Source organism: Saccopteryx bilineata, chromosome 11 (genome assembly GCF_036850765.1).
Source record: "Saccopteryx bilineata isolate mSacBil1 chromosome 11, mSacBil1_pri_phased_curated, whole genome shotgun sequence".
Taxonomy (NCBI): Eukaryota; Metazoa; Chordata; class Mammalia; order Chiroptera; family Emballonuridae; genus Saccopteryx; species Saccopteryx bilineata.
Window position 1 is genome coordinate 33827095 of NC_089500.1, and position 21924 is coordinate 33849018.

General features: G+C 38.3%; 1 protein-coding gene across 1 annotated transcript in view; it reads right to left on the reverse strand.

The window, feature by feature from the left end:
* The window catches only part of DTNA (dystrobrevin alpha), a 395762-nt gene extending 374943 nt beyond the window's left edge, over positions 1–20819 (reverse strand). The window contains exon 1 of the mRNA XM_066246831.1: positions 20630–20819. The gene's annotated coding sequence lies outside the window, so the exon portion shown is untranslated. The remainder of the gene's footprint in view (positions 1–20629) is intronic.
* Between the last annotated feature and the right edge of the window lie 1105 nt (positions 20820–21924).

Consider the following 21924-nt stretch of genomic DNA (forward strand, 5'->3'; position numbering starts at 1 on the left):
AAAGATTGCTTTACAAGCTATATTTCACTGCACACACATTAATTTAAAAATATTATTCTTCCTCTTTACTATTTCCTTTCCAGAAACAAAGGAGAGCACAATGATGCATGAACTGTTGCGGTCATACCAGGCGTGATGCCTACTACCGGTCCCCTGCCACATGGTTGTCTGTTTCACTGCACGTGAGTCTAGAAGCTTGGGAGGTCTGTGTCGGTTCTCACTGCAGGGATGTGAGGGGGGTTGCTGGCAGCAGTCGATGGTGATACCCAACGTTTATGCACCGGTTGTTCTCTAATTCAAGAATGCTACAGAGGCATCGTCACATTCCTGATAGCCTTCCTGTTTGATGGAAATTTTACATGTTCCTCCTATTTCAGATAAGAACACAATTATTACCTCTCCTTATGTGGTGTTCTTTCACTAATTGTTTCTCTCCTTAATTGCACCTCTTCAGAAAAATGTAAGCTCTCTGAGGACAAGGGAGCTGTGCCTCTCCTCCTGCTCTGTGTAGTCCAGACTTCACAGAAACACTGATGGACGGACACCCTCCTCTTTCTCTAGTTCCACATTGAGTACCTGCGTAGCTGGAATGCTGCCTCGCAATAGATTGATGGCCTCTCTAATGAGCACTTAGAGAAAATGATTCAGGCGTCAGCTCAGCATCTGGCAGAGCCAGTGGAACACTTCAGGTATTATTAAACAAAAGGAGATTAGAAATAAAATACTGTTTTTGCATCTGAGATCTACCATATTTTTCTCTTAGTCTATCACTGGGTAAAGACTGACACATGTTTTGCAACAATTCTGTCCAATTTACTATTAGCATATATCTGTTGTCAATCTTTGTACCTATTTTATGGGTTTGCATACATCTCAATCACTGTTTCCTCGGGTCGTGGACATGGAGATTAGTTTAACAGATCTAGCCCACAACAATGTATACCTTGTTCGTTTTTTTTTAATTAATTTTTTTTAATTTTTTTTATTTATTCATTTTTAGAGAGGAGAGAGAGAGAGAGAGACAGAGAGGGAGAGAGAGGAGAGAGAGACAGAGAGAGAGAAGGGGGGAGGAGCTGGAAGCATCAACTCCCATATGTGCCTTGACCAGGCAAGCCCAGGGTTTTGAACCGGCGACCTCAGCATTTCCAGGTTGACGCTCCATCCACTGCGCCACCACAGGTCAGGCCTACCCTGGCTGTTTTAAGAGATATGAGGCACAACACTTCTGGAAAATAAATGGAGCAGTAAAGGATATGTTTGTTTAAAGGTATGGCAATCTAGAATGGTGTGGCTTTTACTTTTGCCACCAATCTTAAGCAACTTCTAAAGTTTCCCATGAATCATTAGTTTCCATGCAAGTAAACTTCATTTACTGTAGTCACCCTGGTTATAGCAGTGGTCACATCTGATGTGAAACAATATTCTTCTATGCTGGCTTGCTAGATTATATCTCATAATGCAGTGGTTAATTTTGATCACAGTAGAAAATTTATTTATTTTTCACCAAATATGCAAAATCAGGTAAACCATAACATGCATCTGAGATGCAAACATGATTGTTTAAGTTTTGTTACTAGTTATTGCTCATTTTAGAAGAAGTTGCTTTAGTTCCGTTTTATTTTTAAAAGATGTCAATTTAAGGCTATACCATGTTTTCCACACCTGGAGATTTCCACTGTCAGCAGACTATGTACTTCTTCTCACAGGTGCCTCTCAATGAACGGCAACACTGCCACCACTGTGGAGTCAGGGTTGCACTCTCTGACTTAAAATGGTCTCAAAATATTAGCCGCAAACCAGGCACTGCAGCTATGCTATCTGTCTGCTAGGTCCCTCCTTGGAGGATGGAATATTTGCATGGGACAAGGGGTTTTCAGGGACTGCTGCTGGCAGACGTTTGTTCACAGGTGAGAGGGCCGGTTGCTTCTCTTGTCTGACAGAGTGTGGGTTACATTTCAGTAGTAGCTAAGTAGGTAATTCCTAGCAGATAAATTAGGAAAAACAGAGAACCAGAAATATGATTAGTGTGTATTTGCCTCTTTGAGATAGTCTGTATGCTTAAAAATAACCTCATTTCTCACCTGGTGAGATGTTGAAGCATAAGCTAAAATTGCAAACCAGAACTTTTTTTTTCAGAAATGGTTGGAGTTTCTATACTAAGGACATCTAATATTTCTGTTTCATCAATCAACTCCATTGCTCAAATCCTACAGCAAAGCCTGCTAATCATATAGCCTGGAGCCGGTTGTACCTTGGGGGGTAAAGGATCAAGGGTCAGCAGGATGACCTCATGTACAAACTGGCATTGCACTAAGGGAACATAATCTGGAGTGGTGGTCCGGCTTTCAACAGACAAATAACTTTAGAACAGAGATGAAGGGAAATGATAAGCTCCATGAAAATCCCCACAAATAACAGGGAATATGCTTGACTTGGAGCTCATCGAAGTTCAAGGCCACTCCATGCATATTTTCTGAGAGAAATTTACCTTAGGTCGTGGGGATATCCACAAGACTGGTATATGTAAGTGTGTCTACTGTATTTAAATATGCCTATATTACTACTTATTATTTATGACCAGTTATTTATTTCTATAGGGCTGTAATACATCTTTAAATTTTTTTTTCAGAGCAGACCTGTGTAGATCTTTCTCTTAATCACAACTATAGAGAGGTCAGTTAAATGCACCCCAAGGTCTGTCCAAGGTGTCATTTCATTCTTCATTCACCCAGTGGCTGCTCATCCTAATTACTCGTGACTCGACAGCATCCTATCCACATAAACATTCCTTTCTTTTCCACCAACTAGAAGCTATTCTGACCCCCACCTGATTGTTTACTTAGATGATAAAGCCCTTGGGTGGCAATTCTAAAATAATCCTCTAGCTTCTTTCTTCTTTCATTAATAACACAGTCATAGAGCCTGAGAATTTAAACTTGACCCTTTGGAAATTCCGTCTTACTGAACAAGTTACATAGCCTCTCTTTTCCTACTTTTTCTTTTTCCATCTAGAAAACAGAGTTGATAATGTCAGTGTAAGTGGTTGTTGAGAAGGATTAAATGAATAAATGTGAAATGTTTAGAGGAGTTTCTGACACACAGTGATTCTTCAGTAAATCTTCACTGCTTTTATTCAACTAATTTTCCTCAAGTTTGATTCCAAATTCAAGGAGCAAACTTCTGATGATAATTTTTCTTCCCTCAGGTATTCTTGCCCCGCCATCCTAGTGACAGTAATTCTAAACTTAGCATTCTTATTTAGAGATCAGTCTCCGTCAGCTTGGTTAATGTGATGATGCCCTTGAGAGAAAGATCTGGTTTCTGAATTTATAAATGAAAATCAGTCCATGGACTTTGATAAATTCACCCAAGTAATGCTTCTCTGTCAACGCCAACCTGTGCTCTTTCCTTCTTACGTCTGCCCGTAGTTTATTCCTGGTTGTTAGCACAGACGGCATGGTAGAATCCCTCCAGACTGTTTAAATTAAAAACTTGGGGATGGGATCCATGCATTTGGATTGTAAAGCACAGATCTGAACTAGCCCCCATAATTAGTGTCAAAATCCCGAAGTCAGAAAGATTCATTGGGTTCAAGATGGGGTTTAGATACCTGTCCTCTTAATAGACACTCCAGATAATTCTGTTGCCAGTAGTCCTTGAAACACATTTTGAGAAACACTGCTAAAAAAACCCAACTGGATAGTTTTATAGTCACATTGAACCAGAGGGGCACACAGAATATATGATGAGGATGAATTATGCCTAACACTAGTTATCCCACAGAATATCATAAAATACTGAATCAAATGGAATAATAAGGAATGACTGATGGTGAGGGAGGAGGGAAGACTAGAAAAGCAGTCTTGTCATAGTATTTGGTGAGAGCTTGGAGAAACACAAGATGGGGACTAAAATGTTTCTAGTTTTGCAGTGTTAGTATTAAAGCTCCTTGCATGGTTGCAGAGTTACAAACACATTCAATTCAGCTGGATGATGGCTGGGGTACTGAAAGAGGAAAGCTAAGAGAAAAGCAAAGCAAAACAAAGAACCTGGAGAGAACAGATGAACTAGTAGGAAAAAACAAATGCAATTTACATCATAAATTATCATCTGTTAACAAATGTGCAGAAGAGATTAAGGCTAAGAAGAAATGAAGCACTGACATGTGTCACTTCTTCTCACCTTTCTCACTGATCTCAACCCTAAAAACAAAACCCCAAACACATTCCACATGCTCTTGTGAAATCACGGGGCTATTTTTTTCTTAAATCATTGTGACTGGGTAAAGTTGAATTATGTTGCCACTATAATAGATTTGGTCATCAAACACCGCTTTCTTTGGGTTCACTCTGCCACTCTCATTCCTTGTCTATGCAAGAATTCAAACTGTATGAATAGAAAGCAGGTCTCAATCTCACATTAAAAATATTAGAAGTATTTAAAGAACTTTTAATGTATAGCTGCTATATCATATGCTCCCCAAAAAATATGGCATAAAAGAAAAAAATATCTTTAAACCAATACAAAAAAAAAAACCAAGAAGAAAAAAGCCTCACAAACAGTAAAAAGGACATTGAGGAAAACAAACAAACAAACAAACAAACAAAAACAGTGAGATGATTTGCAATGTTTTCTATTTTGAAAATCTGATTCATAGTTTGATCAATTTTTCAAGTCAACCTGACTCATATATCATTTCCTGAAAGTTGTTTCGCTGCATTAGCAGAAAGCATTATTTTGTATACATTCTCATCGTTAAAGTTACTTTTGTAGTGTTTAGGCTAAAAGAAAGAGGCAGAATTTATCTGCGTACGGAAAGAAAATCACCTGACACATTTTTGTGTTTATAAATAGAAGCTAACACTGTAGGGAAAATCTGGACTCCAGCCCACAGAAGACACAAGGTGCACTTCTCACCTTTCTGAATCCCCTTCTTCTTGGCCCAATTCATTGTGTAAGAACGGTATATGACTTTTCACATTTAAGCCTTACCTAAGCGATGGGGGGGGGGGAGAGGGGGAGATGATTTAATTACTACATTAAGAATACAAAGCACGTGATTACTTTAAGAATGAAGAGAGCTGACTAGTAGTGCCAGGGCTAGGGGCCATTATTTTATAAAGGATGACTGTGTGAGATGAAGCATCTGCTGCACCATTTAAATCTATGTTCTTAAAGGGAACCTGCCCAAATGGTGTTATTTTGCAAACACTGTATAATGAAGGTTTAGAAAATTCTTATCCCCAGAACACTGCAGAGGCACAACCATTTAAATACCCAAGCAAAATGAGTAAATGAGAAATATAATCAGATTGAATGCACAAAGGGAAGAGAGGAATGAGAAACATAATACAACTCATAGTGTGGAATATTGAAAGGTAAGAGAATAATATTTTTCCGGATAAAAAATGTGTGTTATTCTAAAGAAAAAGCAGATAAATTGTTCACGAGCCATTTCCCTAACTTACTCAAGAACAGGACACCTTCACACGGTGTATGGAGTAAAGGGTATATGCAATTGAAATTTATGATTTATAGAAACTAAAAATTTCCGCTTAAATGTTACAGTAGTCTAATATAACAAACCCAAAAGATAAATGTGAGTAACTAAACGGGCTGGATATTAAGCGAACTCAAATCTATTATATATATTCTCTAAGTTTAGTGAATTGCTAATTGAAAGAAAAAATAATACAAAACACTATCTTTAAAATAAAAGTGGATCATATTTAGGATTAGAAGCCACAGACTGCTTCTCCAATCTGCATCAACCTATATTTTATCATAATCACTAAACATTTTTAAGCCTTTTAACCTTTTTTACTTCTTAGTGATTTTTGTCTCACCCCATTCTGAGGTTTGTAGCTTTCCCCCAATTATAAAAATCTCTGTTCAGAAATGCAGCTTCTGGCCTCAGGATAGCCTTGTAGCTAAACTGTCCTTTAATCTCACATGACCCCAGAGAAGAAGGCCAGCGTGCTGCAGACAGTGAATCCCCCATGGTAGAACTGAGGAGGTAATGACCATGATGAGTCTGGACATCTGCCTGTGCATCTGTCTCTAACAATGCTGTGTGACTAGAGCTCCTAAAAATGGTGATGAGTGACACAGAGACACCCCCACTCTTGCCTCCAAATATCTTCATGACTGGTGTGGCTCTAGAAAAGAACATAAAAACAGCGAGAAAACCCCCCTGCTGTAGGACTTGGCAACTCGGAGGAACAAAGGCAGGGAAGTGGAGTCATGGCTCTTGTTTTTGGTTACAACCACAAAATCAGACACGGAGCAGTTGTAACTACTTCGGTTAAGGAAACAAATTAACTGTACGGCATTAGGAGGTATTTAAAGAGACTATTGGGGGGTAAGAAAAATTTAATCTCTTTAATATATTTACTTGAAAAAAAATTATAATTAAAGAACATAAAATGTGAAATAAATTTTCCAAAACACTAAACTGATGAGTCAAGTATAACGAATAGCATATAGTTCATGTTTTCTGCAAGGGTTGGAGGGGTTACTCTAGTCCAGTGGTTTTCAGCCTCAGCGTGCATCAGAAGGCCCTGGAGGGCTTGCTACAAGACACATGACTGGGTTCTGTCCCTAGAGTTTCTGATTCAGTAGATCTGCACAGGAGCCTCAGAATATCCATTCACAATGAGTGTCAAGGTTGTGCTGATGCTGCTTCTCTGAGAACCACACTTGGATAAACTTTGCTCTGGTATGGTGAGAACTTCATGGTTAACTATAATGTCAGTAACTTGATGTGGACAAATTTCCCTAGACTATTTTTCTTTGTGGTGGCCTCCCTGTTATTCCTCAGCATATTAGTTTTAAGCAGAAAATTCTTAGCCCGATCTCTTGTATTTAATTAACCTACTGAGTAGTGATCAAATGACTAGACAAAATCAATACATTTATTTTTTATTTAGAAAAAAAATTTCCATTGATTTGAGTGAGAGAAAGGGAGAGACAGGGAGGAAGAAGGGGGAAAAAGGGAGGGAGGGAAGAAGAGAGGAAAGGAGAGGGGGGAGGGAGAGAGAGAGAGAGAGAGAGAGAGAGAGAGAGAGAAAAGCATTAACTCATTCCACTAAGTTGTTCCATTTAGTTGTGCACTTATTGTTTCTCACATGTGCCCTGACTGAGGTCGAAGCCGCGACCTCAGCACACAGGAACAACACTCTATTCACTGAGCCACCGGTCAGGGCCAATACATTTATTTTTAATGTATTAGTTTTACATAATAAATTAACATAAATGCTTGCTGATAGGTGCTCTCAATTAATTATTAGTTCACTGTTTTCTTTCTAACTTAGTAACATTTCCCACACAATTGCTGGTTCCAAACCACATTTTAGATGGATAATGTTCCCAGGTATAAAGAATACTTAGTGAGAACACAGCAAGGGCAGTGTGGTATAGCTCCAGAATCCTACCAGAAAAGAGTCTATGAGAATGGGGGAATCCCCAATCATGCTACAGCCTGCATAAGCCTCTCAAAAGAGAAGGAAATACTGAGAGGAGTAAAAGTACCTCTAAGTGGTTTCTGAACCTTGGCACAGATGGAATGTTCTGTGATCCTTTCTGCATCATTGTCAAAGGACTCCCTCATCTCACTGACTGGTAACGTGTTTATTATTCTGAAACAGATCAGCAGTAATCCCCTGAGATACACCCTTGAGAATCATTGTTGAGTGATATTTTTCAGTTTATATTTGAATAAAAAACATGGACTAGACTTCTGTGAAGATGGAGTAGAAGTACATTTCCCTGTTCCTACTACTAAGTACAACTAAAAACCCTGGATGTTATACATAAACATACAAAGACTCTGAAAGTTGGACAGAAGGCAAACCGACTAGAGTGCATCAGGGCGCAAGGAATGACAGCGTGGTAAATTCCCTGAATTTTTGTTTTGCCTCATATAGCTCAGACTTGGAGCTAAAGAAACCAGGAACCCAGAAATGCCAATAGTCCCAGATTTCTTTTTAAGGGTCAATGAAAGCATGCTCTCTCTAGCCAAAGGACCTGGAAGGAAGCAACATAAAAAACAACAACACAACTACAAAAACCCCAAAAGACATTTAGACAATAACTGATCTACTCCAGCCAAGTAAAACAGGAAATACATATTGCGTCTCTGCCACACCCATGCCAACAAAGGCTGAGTAGGGACCTTATACTTACACCCTCACCAGGCTGAAATAGGTGCCCCAACTTCCCTCATCCCCACCAAGGTGATGTCATAGGGAGCTGAGACTTTCATTTGCACAATGCGGTAATGAGAGTTCCCAATTCCCAACCCCACTAGGTTGTCAATGGAGATTATGTGAGAAGCCTGAATGTCCACCCTCATCTGGCAGTACTGAGTACTGAGTTTTCCTTCCCCCTTTGCACGGGATGATGTGACAAGAGGCTAACAGAGGATCAGGACTGTCATCACAGCCCAGCCGTAATCAGGCTACCTTCCTACTTGCCCTTCCACCCCAGAGTGCCAGTGGAGGTCACGAGGGGAAGAGGTAAGGGGCACTCCTACTGCTGCTAGCTTGGGAGGATCACTGTAGGCAAGGTGAGGAGCCTGAATTCCCACCTGGTCCCACAGTAATGTGGACTCCCCCTTAAGTGATGTGACAGGAGAGACTGAGTGGGAAATCTGCACTCCCACCCCTACCTGGCAGTGATGAGGTATCACCATGCTTATTTTGCCCACTGGGGTGATATTAGTAGAATTTGCCAAAAAAGGTTTAAATAAGATTCAGAGTCTCTTAACATAATAAGGAAATATTTAGGTTTCAACTGAAAATTATTCATCAGACACAGAACCCCAGGAAAATCTCGCACTGAATGAGAAAAGACAATTAAAAGATACCAAAAATGAGATAACAGAAATGTTAGATGATCAGACAAAACTTTTACAGCAGTCATAACAAAAAATACTTAAGCAATTATGAATATGCTTGAAACAAATGAAAGAAGTAGAAAGCTTCAGCTGAGAAACAGAACACATTAGAAAGAACTAAATGGAAATATTAGGACTAAAACATCAATAATGAAAATATGAACTTCAGTGGGTGAGATCAATAACAGAATGGTAGTGACAGAGGAATTTCTAAGATGGATGATAGAATAATTGGAATTATCCAGTTTGAACAACAGAGAAAACAGACTAAAAACAATAACCACAGAGCCTCAGAAAACTGTATGTGGAAAGCTGAATAGTGGCTCCCAAAGATATTCAGATTGGTCTTAATCTCTGGAAAACACTGTAAATGTTACTTTATATGGCAAAAGAAATTTTGTAATTGTGATTAAATTAAAGATCTTGAGATAGAAAGATTATCCAGATGGGGCATAAATGTAATCACAGCATCTGTAAAAGAAGGAGACAGAGGTAGATTTGACTACAAAAGAGGAAGTAGGATAGGTGATGACAGAAGATAATGACAGGCTTGATGATGGGTATTGGGGTAATTTAAGGAAGAAATTTCAAGTCAAAGAATTACAGGTGGCCTCCTGAAGCCAGAAAAGGCAAAGAAACAAATTGTTTCCCAGAGCCTCCAGAAGGACCGAGCATTGCCAACACCTTGACTTAACCCTAGCCGCTAAAGCAGAACGATTTCTTACTTCTGGGCTCCAGAACTGTAAGAGAGTAAACGTGTATTGTGGTAAGACGCCAAGTTTGTGATGCTATGTTATAGCAGCCACAGGAAACTAAGGTATGGTGCAATCATAACAAAAGATCTAACATTCATATCTTGGAGACCTGGAAGGAGAAAATGGACAAAGTATATATACAGTATAGTCAAATTTATAACCACTAAAGAAAAAAATCTGGAAAAGAGCGAGAGAGAAATGACACTTTACTTTTAGGAGATAAACCCATTAGAATGACAGTAGATTTCTCTTGAGAAACCATGGAGGCTAGAAGAAAGTGGCACAATGTTTTTCAGGTGCTCAACGAAAATAACTGTCAGCTTAGAATCCTATATCCATTTAATATATCCTTCAGGAATCAAAGAGTTCAAGGCTTTCTCAGATAAAACAAAGTTTTTAACATCAACAGATGGGTCTGATTTAAAAGAATCGCTATAGGAAGTTCTCCAATAAGAAAGGAAGCCATACACATATACACTATGGAATACTACTCAGCCATAAGAAATGATGACATCGGAACATTTACAGCAAAATGGTGGGATCTTGATAACATGATACGAAGCGAAATAAGTAAATCAGAAAAAAACAGGAACTGTATTATTCCATACGTAGGTGGGACATAATAGTGAAACTAAGAGACATTGATAAGAGTGTGGTGGTTACGGGGGGGAGCGGGGAATGGGGGAGGGAAAGGGGGAGGGGGAGGGGCACAGAGAGAACAAGATAGAGGGTGATGGAGGACAATCTGACTTTGGGTGGTGGGTATGCAACATAATTGAACGACAAGATATCCTGGACTTGTTATCTTTGAATATATGTATCCTGATTTATTGATGTCACCCCGTTAAAAAAATAAAATTATAAAAAAAAAAAAAAGAAAGGAAGCCATAGAGAAATAATGTTGGAAGATCATGGAAGGAGATAAAACATAGTAAGCAATAAATAAATAAATACAATAAACTTTCTCCTCTTGAGCTTTCAAAATTATATCTGATGAAGTAAAAATTATACTACTGTCTAACATGGTTCTAAATGTATGTAGAAAAAATATTTAAGACATTTATACTATAAATGGAGGGGGATAAAAGGACATAAAAAGAGGTAAGGTGTCTATGCTTTTCTGGAATTGATAAACTGACAAGAATAGTAAACAATGAGAAATTATATGTATATGTCATGCTTAGAGAAGCCACTAAAAATCTATACAAAGAGGTACACTTAAAAACATTATAGACAAAAATAATGGAATTCTATAAATGCTCATGCAACTGACACGAAGGCGGAGAGAATCCCCACAGGAACAAAAACATATAAACAGTAAAATAAACAGAGAGAAAAAATAAAAAATAAGATGGCAGACATAAGCCCTAGCATCAATAATTACAGCAAATATAAAGATCCAACTATATGTTATGTACAAGGAACTCATCAACTATAACAATATAGACAGACTGAAAGTGAAAGAATGGAAAAAGAGATATCATGTAAACATCAATTAAATAAAAAAGGAGTGTTTATATTAATATCAGTTATAGTAGAATGTGAGAAAATGAAATTACTAGATATAGACAGGAATATTATATAATGATGAGTCGATATACCAAGAAGACATAGCAATACCATGTATGTATATAACCACAGAGCTACAGAATATGTGAAGTCTAACTTAGAGAAGTGAAAAGAAAAATAGACAAATTTACAGTTATAATTAGAGGTTTCACACACTTTCAACAATTTATAGGACAAGTAGAAAGAAAATTAGCAAACATATACAAGAACTTATCAGCTACAGTTAACCAATAAGATCTAACAAGCATTTATGTAACACTCTAGCACTCTACCCCAAAATAGCTAAATACAAAATTTCTCAAGTGTTCATGGAACATACATCAAGATAGAAAACATTTCAGGCCACAAAATAAACCTCAAACATTTTAAAAAAATTAAAATCATATAGTGTGCTCTCTGACAAAAACAAGAAAATATTCAGACATTTGGAAACTAAATAACACACTTCTAAATAATCCATGAGTTAAAGAGAATATCTCAGAAGAAAACTTTAAAAGTACTTGAACTGAATTAAAATGAAAATACAACATATTAAAATGTTTGCAACATAGCTATGACAGTGCTGAGAGGGAGATTTATAGTACTAAATACATACAACAAAAAAGAGGAAAACCTAAAACCAATAACCTTAGCTCCCACTCAACAATATGGAGAAAGACAAGAAAAATAAACCAAAAGCAAGCAGAATGGGAAAAATAAGAGCAGAAATCAATGAAATGTGAAACAGAAAAACGATGGAGAAAATCAATAAAGATCAATAAAACTGACATACCTCTAGCAAAATTGAGAGAAGAAAGAAGACATAAATTACCAACACCAAGAATGAAACAAAGGGCAGGGAGGTAAAGGAGGGTATAGAGGCAATAAATGGTGATGGATGAAGATGTGACATGGCGGGGGTGAACGCACAACATGGTGTACAGAGATATGTTGTGGAATTGGAGACCTGAAATCTGTATAATTATGTTAACTAGTATCACTATAACAAATTCAATTTTAAAAACAAAGAATGAAGCAAGAGATACTATTACAAACCATGCACATCAAAAGAGAAAAAATAAATATAATAATAAAAGAAGTAGGAGTAGTTAGATAAAGAATCAAATTCTTAATAAACTTAAATAATCACAACTCATACAATATGAAACACATCATTTAAATAGACTAAAAGAATTATTGTGGGCCCCAATTCATATGTTGAAGGCCAACTCTCAGTACAAAACATGACCGTATTTGAAGATAAGGCCATTAAAGTTATGATTAAATTAAAAATGTGAAAATCAGAACGGACCTTAATTCAATCCTACGGTTATCTTTATAAGGAAAGGAAATTTGAATACACAAGGAGACACCACAGATGTACACACAGAGGAAAGACCATGTGAGGCCACAGTAAGAAGGCAGTCCTTGGCATGACAAACAAAAAGGTCTCAGAAGAAACTAAACTTGCTGACATCTTAATATTGGACTTCCACGCCTCCAGAACTGTGAGAAAATATATTTCTGTTTAAGCTACTCAGTTTATTTTGTTATGGCAGCCCTGACAAACAAATGAAAGTACTGAAGATAGAGCTCTTGACAACAACAAAAATGACGCCCAGATAGTTTCACTGGAGAATTCTACCAAACATTTAGAGAATAAAGATCAATTCTATACAATCTCTTTCAGAAAATAGAGAGGAGGGAACATGTCCCAATTAATTTTATGAAGCTAGTATTACTTTGATACTACTAATAAAGACTGTACCAATAAAAGAACACTACAGACCAATATCTCTCATGAATACAGATAGAAAATTTTTTAACATACTGGCAAATAGAAATGTGCACTACGAATTTATACACAATAATTAAATGGGGTTTATTAGAACCTGGCTGGTTTGCTCAGTGGCTAGAGCATTGGACCACCATGCAGAATTCCTGGTTTCAATTCCCAGTCAGGGCACACATGAGAAGTGACCATCTACTTCTCTCCCCCTTTTTCTCCCCCCTTTATCCCTCTCCCTCTCCCAGTGGGTTGATTGGTTTGAGCATCAGCCCAAACCACTTTGGGTCGATTGATGCTGAGCATAACTCGGTTGATTTGAGCATCAGCCCCAGACAGGGGTTGCTGGATGGATCCAGTTGGGGTGAATGCAGGAGTCTGTCTCATTACCTCCCTTCTTCTCATTTAAAACTATTAAAGTATTTTGCAGGAATGCAAGGTTGGTTCTAGTAAAAAATCAATCAATGTACTTTACCCTATTAACAGACTAAAGAAAATTAAATAATTGGTTCACTTGGAGAAAAAAGGCACTTGACAAAAATGAGTAACTGTTTATGATAAAAAAATCAGAAAAACTAGAATAAATGCAAAATTCTTCAATTTGATAAAAATTGATAGCTGAAATTATATTTAATCGTAAAAAATGAAATGTTCTGCCCTGAAGTTCAGCAACAAGTTAAGAATGTCTGCTCTCACTACTCTTGTTCAAAACAGTACTGGAAATTCTAGCCAGTCCAATAAGGCAAGAAAAGAAAAAAAAAGGTGTATAGATCAGAAATAAAGAAATAAAACTGTCCTTATTTCAAGTGACATGATGGTCTAGATAAAGAATTCTAAAAAATCAGAAAAAAATTTTTAGGACTAATAAATTGAGGAAATTTCCAGGATACATATAAATATATAAAAAGCAATGAATTTCTATATACTTGTAATGAATATATTGATAGTTTTGTAGTGATACTACTCACTGTGGTTTTAATTTTTATTTTCTTAATAATGTCAAAAATCTTTTCATGTGCTTATTTGCCTTTGTCTAGCTTCCTTGGTGAAATATCTCTTCATGTCATTTGCCCATTTTCTAATTGGATTGTTTGCTATGTTTTACTGCTAAGTTTTTAAGATGGTGCCATTTCCCCTAATGGGGGTAAACTGCATAAAAGGGACCATGGGATCACTCTATAGAATTTCCTACAATAGCATGCGAGTCTACCATTATCTCAAAATAAAAGGTTTAACTTAAAAATATGGATAGGATATATTCTAACTTTTCAGATTATGTTTAGCAATGTAAAACAAGCATACACTTGATCTGAATGTTTATCTGTATTACTTTTTACAGTAATATATGATAGCACATATATTTTTTTCCCTGCAGGTGCCTGTGACAATAAAAGATACATGCCTAGATGTTTTGCTTTCTGTACCATGTTGATATTATCAAATCTGTTAAAAAAAACACAGCTTGAGTGCTGTAAGCAGGTCTTGGCAGTGTTTTCGGTTTATGCTCACTCTCAAATAGGCTACCTTATGTATTCACTCAAAATAAAACAGCTGTTATCATACCTTGACTAAATACAACCCTCACTGAAAAAAAAGAATGTCATCAATGTTACAAATTTAGTATCTACTTTCTTTGCTGGTCATTTTATGCAGGAACTACCTTCCCATACTGAAGTTCTAAACACAGTTGTTGGTAATTCCACTTCTGCATAAAATTATAAATCATTTTTAAGTGATAAACTATTGAAGAAAATTGGCTAACTTTACATGATAAATTATTAGGTTGGTTCACAAATCTTGCCATTTTCTTCTATCTGGGTATATGATAGGGTTGCACTTATGAATATGAATGGCCAATACAACTTGCTTTGGCCAATAAAATATGAGTGGAAATGGTAAGTACTGCTTCCTAATAAAAGACTTTACAAATTGTGACTGATTCACCATACTCTTATGTGCCTGACAGAGGATGAGGATGTTTTGGATGATAAGGGCTTTATCAGCCTGAATCTTCAAGTAAGAAAGATACAGAATAGAGTCTTTTACTGATCAACATGGGCACATAGCATTAGCAAGTAATAAACCTTTATGGGTATTTTTTTTTCAGTCACTGAGATTTTAAAGTTGGTTGTTATGACTGCATAACTATCATAACTAATGAATATATTTTATGTTTAAATTAAAGACAGAACACTCTTTGGAACAGAACACTGTACTATGACATCAAATTCTAAACTCTAATGAGTTATTCTTTGATGTATTTGATGGCATCCTCCATTTAGATAACACATGCACACACATACACATAATAAAAGCAAAATCAAGTCTTGCATTTCTTTCCTTATGGCATAAATTAGAGCAATAGTTTGCTAGTTACTCTAGGATATAAAGCTTTGTATGAAGCTGAGCATACAGAGAAGTGATGTATCACATTCTTAATAGGGATACATGAGTCATAGAAAATATATGCTCTGTTTTAAGTATTTCTAACAGCTTCAAAGAAGAGACTGGCACATTTGTATATGTGTACTACATAAGAATTGGGATTTATGGTTAACTTTAACATTAATCATATCAACTACATAGTATCCTTTTTTCAGGGAGAAATAACATTGACTAACATTTATTTCCAGACACTGTGAAAACATCTTTATATGCATTAGCACATTTAACCAATCAGTATTTCATTTTGCTAACAACATGTGCCATATGTCTTAGGTTAACATTGTTTGGATAATATTTGAAATTCTTTTTTAAATCATAATTACTATGAGATATGTCAAAAAATATCAATGTAAAAGTTGACAGGGTTTAAAATTTTTTTAACCAAGATAATTCAATAGATACATTTGTGTTAGTGCTTTATATCCTCCTTGCAGTGCAGACTCTGGACAAAGATTTTGGGGAAAGGTAAAATTGGTGACTTAAAATACTTAACTTTATTAACAGGTCAGAGAATTTCCAGCTGTTAAAGATATACTATATCTCTAGTGATTTGGAGTACATATTATTGATGTTAAAATTTTTCAACAGTTTCAAATGGAGCTCAAGTTACTATTTTTGAATTTTAAAAATATATAATATATAATGAGACATCTCTCATCATCTAGCAGTCACCAGTCTTTATCTAGGCATTCATATATCTCATCTTGTTTTATATATTTTTTTCCTGTAAAATATGAAGTAAAAAAGCATTGATAGAGAATATTATTTTTTGGACTGATTTTTATGAGGGAAAAAGTAACAAAAGGTCAAATTAGGAAGTGTTATTATTTGCAACAATGATGGAAATTTAATACACCAGTAAATTTATGAACCAATTATTATACATCAATAGTTCACATTATGGACTACAGGATCAGAAATTTAGAGTTTAGGGCTCATTTCCACCTCTGTGACAGTGGTCATGATTATTGTCCTCTTTGTACTTCAGTTTTCCATTCTATAAAATGAAGGTAGCAGTAATACATGCTGACGTCAAAAGGTGATTGTGAGGAATTCATAAGTTAATTTATATGGAGCTATAAAATAATGTCCAGCACACAATAAGTATTCAATAAATTTAGATATTGTTTGCTTTACATTGTTAATACCCATTTCCCCAGTATATTAAACACTTCATATCACCTCCCTTCCCCTTGGGCACTTCATAGTATTATATATTAAATACTGTGTGATGAATCAGTTACATTTCTATTTTGAAATATTATGCCACTTTAACACACCCACAGCTACTTTTTAAAATTTAAAAATGGTTGTGAAGGCAAAGAAAGAAAAGGTCTATATTTCCTCAAACTTAAATAACTTAGCAAATAGGATAACCAGTTAAGGGCAGCACATCCTCTATGTGCTTTAAAGAGTATTGGTCATTTTGTAAGCCTACCCATGTCCATAGGTGGATAATGAGGGGGAAGAGTATGTCTTCTGATGCATAGAGAAGTGCAGAGATAAGTAGAATGAGAACTAGGGCTCTGATTCAGAAAATATCCATGCAAACACTTAAGACCACTTAACTGAGTAAACACTTCCTCACACGTCATTCCTCCATAAATACGTAATTTATGAGCATCCTGTTTTGCACTCCCTGCCTAGTCCAGAATCCCTTAACACACATTCTTATTCAATTTCTTCTTTCAGAGGCTTTACCTCAATTTGTAAGTAAGGATTCATTTGTATAACTATTTTATTAAAGTCTGACCCACTCTGTTGACAGGGCTCACTCATCTTTCCACTCTTCATTGATCTCCAGTTCTCCACCCAGTACCTGGAACAGAGGGATTCTCAAGAGGCAGAGACAGGCACTAGCCGATTGGCTGGATAATACAGTATCAGCAGGGTTTGATTCCCAGTCAGGGCACGCAGGAGAAGCACCTATCTGCTTCTCTAGCCCTCCACCTCTCGCTTCTCTCTCTCTCTCTTTCTTCTCCTCCCCTCCTGAAACTATGGCTCCATTGGAGCGAGTTGGCCCCAGCACTGAGTATGGCCCCATGGCCTCTGCCCCTGGCACTAAAAAATGGCAACGGAGCAAGGGCCCCAGATGGGCAGAGAACCCCCATCCACCCACACACAGTGGGCTTGCCAGGTGGATCCCAGTTGGGCAGCATGCGTGAGTCTGTCTCTGCCTCACCTCCTCTCACTAAAATAAATAAATAAATAAATAAAGAGGCAGAGACAGTACAATTCTCCCCAAACTAGAGGTGTGGGTCTTTAAAGGAAAAAGTCACGTCAATTCTACCAGACGAGGTAAAACTAACAAGGTAACACTATTTCTCAAGTAAGTAACAGAAACTAGAAAACTGGAAGAGATCTGAGTCAGTAAAGAAAGGACATATGTTTGTATCACAGGATTTATGCCCTAATGACAATCAACATTCTATATAAATAGTCTTGGAAAATTCAATCTCAATTTCAATATCGAAAACACTTGTGTCTGATGGCATGCAACTCTTCCGACCACAGCACTGCGCTCCAGCATCCCAAAATAACACTGTAACCATAATTTGGGGCATGGAGGAGGTTAACCAATGAAGGGCAGAAACATTTTTTTTTCACATCCAAGATCATGTTTCCATATAGTTCCAGTTGAATGCTAGTCTCTTTTCACTTATAATCTTGGTTAAGTGTGGATTTGAAATACGTATATCGAATTAGTTAAATCGAGAAACAAGAATTGAGGAAATCTATGAATGTCAAAATAATTCTGAATATTGTTATGTAAAGAAGCAATTAAATTACTTGAAAAAATAACAGATGAAGACTGAAGAAAGACATCTGTCCAATAGAATGAACATCATGAGAGCTCCCGGATAAGCTCAAAGGAAGGGTAATTCTCTAGATATGTGCAGTTAGAGTTTACCCCCACTGAAACCTTTTTTAACACCCTGGTTCATTAAAAACAAGTTAAGACTTAAAAAGTATTTTGACTTAGAACTAATGAGAAAATTTGATTTCAGTCTTCATCGCTTCACAACTGTTTATAAAATATATACAATTGGCCAAAAGGTAGGACATACACAAACACCCTCAAAATATAGCCTGCTTTTAATTACTGATAGTTGAAAAAGAAATGCATAATTCTTCTTTTAAAACTGCATGACCTCTTGTCAGTGACTGGATTAAAGATGATTACGCTTGATAAAAAAATTCTGCGAGATGATACTCTGAAGAAAATAAATGACCATGCTTTGAGCAAAGCGCAAACAAATTCTGCTTTCTGCTTTATAACAATTTACTTTCCTGGTAAATCCTAAATGTTGAAAATCTTACCGTTACTTATAAATACTCCCTTATAATTGTTTTAGGAAACTTGGTTCACTGTAACAAAAGGAAGCTACTCAAAAGATATTTGCCATAATTCTAGTATTAAAAATTAGAGAAAGAGTTAGTTGCTCCCAACATGTAGCACACAGTTAAGAGGTTCATCTTAGTACAGAGATGTAAGCAATACATTAAATATAGAAGACTTTAGGTACAATGGGCTCCTAATATATGTATGTATGTGTGAGTGTGCGTGTACGTACATATGTATATGTATATATGTTGGCCCAAACCAACTGGTCCAAAAGTCCAACTGGCTCTAATATTTCATAACTATAAGACCTTGGGTGAGTTATTTTACCACTCTGTGGATTTCCTCACCTGTAAAATGTAGACAATATTATTACCTACCTTTTATGTTGGTAGATAAATTAAGGGAGAGATTAAACTAAAGAATACAAAACTGTGTGGAATATGTAGAGAGCTGTTTTATTTCCCCCTAAAGTTTCTACCTTTGGAAGAAACAAAATAAGGTTTTGCTCTTTTGTGTGTGTGTGTAAAAGAAATTAATAACTCTGTGTAGTTAATATAGGTTATTGTTATATTCAAAAGGAAACACAAGCACACATTAAATACCAAGTGATCATAACAGAAAGCAGGAAAACTCGAAGATAAACATCAACTCAGAAGACCAATTTTTTTAGAGCAAGAATCAATCTAATGGTGGTAAGCTTCACTACAAATGTATATCTAATATTTCCCCTCTAAGTTCTATGCTTATTTTCTCAAAGCCATACCCCAAGTCTGCCCAAGAGAAAGTTTTACTACTACGTCCCAGCCCTGTTACCTTTGAGCCCAAGCACCGCCTTCGCCACCCCTCTGCTCTCCTTGGCTTTGGTCTTTTGACAGACACCTTTCCACCTCTTACTTTGGGTACCAGAACCAACCTCCCATCCGCCCTCTGTCCAGGGGAAAACTCCAAAGCGGGCAACAGGCTACAAAAGCCAAAGACACCTGAGTCCCCAGATGCCCCCCGCGACCCCAGTACGGGGTGCCCACTCCCACTCAGCCGTCCGCCGGGGCTCCGCATTGCATTGCAACACACGCAGACGCCGCTGGCTGGAGAGGCACCCACCGCGGATTTCCCGGTCAATACCTCCCCAGACTGCTCCCCAACGTGAGTGTCATCCCTAATGGATGTGACCACGCCACCTCCCACCAGCTCAGCCCGCCAGGACGACCCAGAGGGCAGCAATGACAACAAAAACAACTCAGCCCGCGACGCGACGGATCCGGCTGCTACCGCCAGCCCGGGAGCGGCGCAGCGGCGAGAGCGGGGGCTGCGGCGCTGCCGGGCCTCCGCGGGCGGCAGAGATTTACCTGCGCGGCCCCGCGCCCCCGCGCCGGCCATCCTGCCGCAGCCGCTACCGCCGCCCCGCGGGCCCGAGGCGCCGCCCGCCGCCCGGTGAGGCGCCGCGCCGCAGTCCTGGCTGCGGCGCCAGGCACATGCTTCGCGCTCGCGGCGGCCCGCGCCCGCGCACAGGTGGGAACCCCGCGAGTGGGCGTTGGGGCAATCCCCTGCCCCCGCCGGCGCCCGCCGTCCGCCTCCACTCCTGACTTTGCCCGGTGCGCGGCGCCTGCCCTTGCTCCCGCAGCCGAGCCTCCCGTGTCCGCGCCCGGCGCCGTGGGCGGCTGCGGTCCCTGCGTAGCTGGAGCTGCGCGTCATGTGCATCTCCCGCCTCGCGGCTCGCTCCGCGGCACGGGGCGGCCGGGGGCAGCGCGCAGCTGTCCAGCCCCGCGCCCACGGCTCGCCCGGCCCGGGACCCTTCTACCCCCGCGCCCTCCCCCACTCCGGGGCTGTCAAGGAGGAAAACGCCTAGTACACACCTTGGAATGGGCGCGCGCCTCAGTCACCGACTCGCCAAACTCTTAGAAGGTGTCCATTAGTCTGTAGGGAGGTTTGGGCATGGAGTAGGAGCCGCTTTCTTATTATTTAATAATGTTGGAAGTGCCGGGTCCGCTGCCAGAGTTGTGGGTCATGTGGGCACAGCAGAGGCTGGCTGCTGCCAGTACCAGGGTTTCCTGAGGATCCTGAAACTATGATCTCATCCTCCTCATCCGCCTCCCCCGCCCCTCTCTCCGCGGGCGCGCACGCACAGCACACACACACATACACACACATGCACACACATACGCACACACATACTCACACTGCATGCACTATCCTTCTTCCTGGACCGAAATATTCCTGCAGAGAAATAAAATGTTCACGCTCTTCATTGAAAAAAAATCCTTCCGGATATTTCTTTTTCCAAAGCTTGATTTATGTGCTTTGTTTATTTTCCACAGTTTTGCCTTACACGTGCAAGGGATCTGAACAGAGCCTCAGAATTAAAATGAAAAAAATAATTATTCTTTTATGTTGACCCAGATTTTGGTCCAAACCCAAGAACTCAAACAGTACAATTTCAATTTAAAACAGAGGCAATAACATGCCACGCTTGAGTATGGAATAGTAATATCTGAGAGTATGCAATGGGGTTTCTTTCCCAAGCTGCAAACATTACCTCATTTATTTGCAGAGCATCTTTGCAGAGGAGGCAGATGAGAAGCCAAATAAGCAGTCACTTCAGAGACACAGAGTGTAGGTCAGATACCATGACCTATCCAAGTACACATAAGCCAGTATCTCTCTATAAGTATTTATTGCACAGCTACTCACAGATTGTTTGTTCACTATTATCAATTCTGGAAACTTAGATTCTGGAAAATAATAAAGTAAGTCTTGATCATTTTTAAATTACCTACTATCTAAGGTTACAGATTAATTACTCCATGTATTTTTCCATATAATTTTCTTTTGTGTTTTTGTATGTATCTCCAGTTTCATGTTTTCATGTAATTTTATTTTATTTTTGTGTGTGTGTGCATCTGTGTATGCATTCATATTTATATGGGTTGTTTAACTCCTTAGCTAGTAATATCAAGCACTGTTAGTCAATATTTTGGGGGTAGTCATCAATTTCAGAATGACATATATTTCACGCAAACCCCTTTTAGATGCCTGATCTACTGTATATGAAGACCTGTGAAATATTTTGAAGGATATTGAAAAAATTAATATTTGGAACCTGTTCTCCATTGGTTTACATCTAGTTGTTGAGACAAAATATATGCATATA